Source organism: Hyla sarda, chromosome 4 (assembly GCF_029499605.1).
Source record: "Hyla sarda isolate aHylSar1 chromosome 4, aHylSar1.hap1, whole genome shotgun sequence".
Classification (NCBI taxonomy): Eukaryota; Metazoa; Chordata; class Amphibia; order Anura; family Hylidae; genus Hyla; species Hyla sarda.
In genome coordinates, this window is record NC_079192.1 from 305,834,510 (window position 1) to 305,840,509 (window position 6,000).

Here is a 6,000-nt window from a genome sequence, read left to right on the forward strand (position 1 = left end):
GGAGTACAGAGCAGAGATGCAGAGCGCAGGAGAAAGCCACTCCGCATCTCTGCAATAGAAAGGACGATCACAGCGGATGTCAGGAGTGAAACCAGCTGTGATCTGTCCTTAACTGCAGGTACTACTCAGGGGTCAAGTCCTGGAAAAAAAAGTGTGGGAACTCACCCAAGATTTTCACTTAAAGGGGTACTCCGCCCCTAGACATCTTATCCCTTATCCAAAGGATAGGGGATAAGATGTCTGATCGTGGGGGTCCTGCTGCTGGGGACCCTGGCGTTCGCCCTGCTGCACCCGGTGTTCATTTAGAGTGTTGGGTGACGCACCGAAGGCTCATGACATCACGGCCACGGCCCCTCAATGCAAGTCTATGGGATGGGGCGTGATGGCCGTCACACCGCCCTCCCATAGACTTGCATTGAGGGGGCATGGCAGTGACGTCAGGAGCCTCTGCCCCCCTTCGCCAGTCATTCGGCACGGAGCGAAGTTCGCTCTGTGCACCGAATGTCTGGGGTGCCGCAAGCCAAGATCGCGATCAGACATCTTATCCCCTATCCTTTGGATAGGGGATAAGATGTCTAGGGGCAGAGTACCTTTTAAGGGCTGGTCCTGCAGGACTCCTACTAATAGGAACTGAGTTCCTGCTGTAGAAAAAGTGCAGGAACTCCGTTCCCATGAGTTCCTGCATGACTTGAGTCCTGGTACTACTACTCCCAACATGGATCACACTCTTCTCCATGCTGGGAGCTGTAGTACCTGCATTAATAGACAGATCGCAGTGAGTGTCACTCCTGACACCCGTTGTGATCCTCCTGTATAATGTATATATGCGGCGGCCGCTCTTCTATGGTCCCCTGCACTGACGTATATATACACCTATTCATATTTCCAACAGAGAGTTGTGATTGGCTGGAACCATCTGGGCAATCACAGCTCTTTGCTGGAAATACGAATAGGTGTATATATACAGCAGTGCAGGGGACCATAGAAGAGCGGCCGGCCTCATCTATACATTATACAGAAGGATCGCAATGGACCCGGGGGGATCTGTCAATTAGTACAGGTACTACTACTCCCATCATGGAACAGTGTGTTCCACGCTGGGATTAGTAGTACTACAAAAAAAAAAAAAAAAAAGGAAAAAACACACATACTACATTTATACATGGCTAAAATTTTTTCCCCTGCCCCCACACATAAATTTATCTCTGATTAAAAATGTATAAAAATTTTGTTATAAAAAGATACATTTCATTAAATACAATTTTTTCCATCACTACTGTATCTTTTTTATTATTTTTTTTAATGGTACCCTACGAAATTTTAATAAAAAAGTTATCTCTATCACTTTTTTGGATTGCTAAAGTCCAAAAAAGAATAAAAACGCCGGAAAAAACGACAAAGTTAAAACCAACATGGCGTTTTTTTCTTAGCTTTTTTGCTCTCCCAAAGACTTCTATGGGGGAAAAATGCCACGATTTCTGTGCAAAAAACTAGGTTTTGTTGGGCGTTTTGAAAAACCAGCCTCTGAGCCCAAAATTGCTTAAAAACGCCAAAAGGATAAAAAAAAATCGCCAAACTGAAAAACGCCAAGTGGATCTGGCCTTTTGCAGTTTACAACTGATTTGCAGCTAACATCTGGACACGGCATTTTTTAGCTGAAAAAACGCTGTGCAGGACAATTTTTTACAGCGTTTTTGCAAATAAATTCTCAGTGGAATTCCAGCCTTAAAGATATAAACGGATCAAAAGGAACGGCATCCATTCGCAATTTGCATCAGTTTACATCCTTTTATTAGTCCGTTAATAGTATGGTCCATTTAGCAGCAATAACGGGAGAATAGCAGGGCGGGAGAGAATGGTCATGTGAACTCTAGTCTAACTCACTTTGGAACCTATGTGCCAATGTCAGACCAGAGAAGAAGACGCCAAGGAACGGACGGAGGCAGGTGATGGGATCTCCATCCACCATCTTGGATGATTGAATCCCTGTCGCAGTGCTGGTGGCGATCCAAACATCCATTTAGAGTGCCGCAGATGCCGGAATCTATATTGATCACGCATCTGAGGGGTTAATGGCAAACATCAGCGCGATCGCTGATGTCCCCCATTACCGGTGGGTTCCTGGCTGCTGACCTCCCATGCAGGGCTTCCATCAGAAATTTTGGGGCCCGTCACACAGCTCAAAGCCTGGGCCCCCCCCATGGCCCTCCCCGACTCCACCCATATGCCCATGACTCCTCCCCCAGACCTAAATTAATATATTCATGCTATATTTAAATAGTTTGGACATGTGTGATGATTGAGGCGATACCACATATGTATATGTTTACATAATTTTATTTAAAAAAGGGGAAAAGGGGGATGATTCAAACTTGTATTAGGGAAGGGGCTTATTCCCATTAATTACTTTTTTCTTTTTTTTCCACAATAATTTTATTCCTATAGAATATGATTTCATCACAGTGTTAATGATTAGCCCACTGGACCCAATTTCCCGCATTTAGGCATCTAAAGGGTTAATCGCTCCCGATCGTCAACCATTAGCCATGGGTCCCTGCTGCTGATAGCCTAGACCCACTGGGTATGAAACACTCTCAGCTTTTGAGCACGCTTTAATTTGCAAAAGTGGTTGCAGGGTGTACACTTATGCCCTGTGTCCTTAAGGGATTATGCAATAAAAGCAACTATTAACAGAGAGGCCTACCCAAACTATATGGGGGCTCCATATAGTTTGGGTGGGCCCCTCTGTTAATAGTTGCCCCCTTATAGTTGTTGTAGGCCCGGGTCCCTCTCAGAGGGCCTACAACTACAATGGGGGAAACTATTTGCAAACAGGACATACAACAACTATGTGGGCACAACTTGCCTCTATATAGTTAGTTGTAGGCCTCTCTCTGCTGCTAATTGTTAGCTAACCCCCTCCTCATGTAAACTCCTTACTACTGGGGTGACACACTGTAACAAACCTCCTCCTCATGTAATCTCCTTTCTTCTGGGGTGACACACTGTAACAAACCTCCTCCTCATGTAATCTCCTTACTACTGGGGTGACACACTGTAACAAACCTCCTCATGTAATCTCCTTACTACTGGGTTGACACACTGTAACAAACCTCCTCCTCATGTCATCTCCTTACTACTGGGGTGACACACTGTAACAAACCTCCTCATGTAATCTCCTTTCTACTGGGTTGACACACTGTAACAAACCTCCTCCTCATGTCATCTCCTTACTACTGGGGTGACACACTGTAACAAACCTCCTCATGTAATCTCCTTACTACTGGGATGACACACTGTAAAAAACCTCCTCCTCATGTCATCTCCTTACTACTGGGGTGACACACTGTAACAAACCTCCTCATGTAATCTCCTTTCTACTGGGTTGACACACTGTAACAAACCTCCTCCACATGTAATCACCTTACTCCTGGGGTGACACACTGTAACAAACCTCCTCCTCATGTAATCTCCTTACTACTGGAGTGACAAATTGTAACAAACCCCCTCCTCATGTAATTTCCTTACTACTGGGGTGACACACTGTACCAAACCTCCTCCTCGTGTAATCTCCTTACTACTGGGGTGACACACTGTAATAAACCTCCTCATGTAATCTCCTTTCTACTGGGTTGACACACTGTAACAAACCTCCTCCACATGTAATCACCTTACTCCTGGGGTGACACACTGTAACAAACCTCCTCCTCATGTCATCTCCTTACTACTGGGGTGACACACTGTAACAAACCTCCTCATGTAATCTCCTTTCTACTGGGTTGACACACTGTAACAAACCTCCTCCACATGTAATCACCTTACTCCTGGGGTGACACACTGTAACAAACCTCCTCCTCATGTAATCTCCTTACTACTGGAGTGACAAATTGTAACAAACCCCCTCCTCATGTAATTTCCTTACTACTGGGGTGACACACTGTAATAAACCTCCTCATGTAATCTCCTTTCTACTGGGTTGACACACTGTAACAAACCTCCTCCACATGTAATCACCTTACTCCTGGGGTGACACACTGTAACAAACCTCCTCCTCATGTCATCTCCTTACTACTGGGGTGACACACTGTAACAAACCTCCTCATGTAATCTCCTTTCTACTGGGTTGACACACTGTAACAAACCTCCTCCACATGTAATCACCTTACTCCTGGGGTGACACACTGTAACAAACCTCCTCCTCATGTAATCTCCTTACTACTGGAGTGACAAATTGTAACAAACCCCCTCCTCATGTAATTTCCTTACTACTGGGGTGACACACTTTACCAAACCTCCTCCTCGTGTAATCTCCTTACTACTGGGGTGACACACTGTAATAAACCTCCTCCTCATGTAATTTCCTTACTACTGGGGTGACACACTGTAACAAACCTCCTCCTCATGTAATCTCCTTACTACTGGGATGACACACTAACAAACCCCCTCCCCATGTAATCTCCTTACTACTGGGTTGACACACTGTAACAAACCCCATCCTCATGTTATTAACTTACTACTGGGGTGACACACTGTAACAAACCCCCTCCTTATGTAATCTCCTTACTACTGGGGTGACACACTGTACCAAACCTCCTCCTCATGTAATCCCCTTACTACTGGGGTGACACACTGTAACAAACCCCATCTATATGTAATCTAACTACTGGGGGGACACACTGTAACACACCTCCTCTTCATGTAACCCCCTTACTACTGGGGTGACACACTGTAACAAACCTCCTCCTCATGTAATCACTTACTACTGGGGTGACACACTGTAACAAACCTCCTCCGCATGTTATTAACTTACTACTGGGGTGACACACTGTAACAAGCCTCCTCATCATATAATAACCTTACTACTGTGGTGACACACTGTAACAAACCTCCTCCTCATGTAATCTCCTAATTACTGGGGTGAGACACATTGTAACAAACCTCCTCCCCATGTAATCACTTACTACTGGGGTAACATAGTGTAACAAACCTCCTCCCCATGTAATCACTTACTACTGGGGTAACATAATGTAACAAACCTCCTCCTCATGTAATCACCTTACTACTGGGGTAACATAGTGTAACAAACCTCCTCCTCATATAATCTCCTTACTACTGGGGTGACACACTGTAACAAACCTCTTCCTCTTCATGTAATCTCCTTACTACTGGGGTGACACACTGTAACAGAACTCCTCCTCATGTTATTAAATTACTACTGGGATGACACAGTGTAACAAACCCCATCCTCCTGTTATTAAAGCGTACCCGTCAGATCCAACAAAAATGTTTTTTATATAGCACTAAGTACCTAATCCTGGCCATGTACATCTAATTTTTATGTGTCTAGCACCTTTATTTATTATTTTATTACACTTTTAGTTTAGCTCACTAGTCCTCACAGACAGTAGCGGGACACAAGCTGACAGTGGGAGGATTTTTCCTCCAGCTGTGAGCCCTGCGCTCACAGCTGTCAATCAAGGAAGTGTGTCCATGACGCATGGACACAACAGGACTAGTATGTGCCCAAGCAGGCAGGAGGGCGCAGTTGTTTGGCTTTTTCAGTATGAAATACTGAAAATTTTCTAATGAAAGCAATTGCAAAACCTATTGCTTTACAACATATCAAAAGTTTTTGTATCTGACAGTGTCCATTTAACTTACTACTGGGGTGACATGTGACCTCCACTCCAGCTCAGCCCCGCCTCCTCCACAGCATCACACAGGTCCTTTAACCACTATTATATCTATCCTGCACAGTCACATGATGGTCACATGATAGTGACATCCTCACAGGTCGTATACCATCAGCATCTAGGCCACGGAGGGAGGGGGTAATGTGACAGCGCTGCGCTCCTTACAGCAGGTAACTAAATAGAGGAGCGCAGCCCCACCAGTATTGTCTTAGGGCTTAGGAAGGGTGCGCCCCCAGTGGTCAGTGAGTGACAGACAGTCACTCACTGACCCACACAAAAAAAAGTCCTGGGCCAGCCAGCCTGGCTC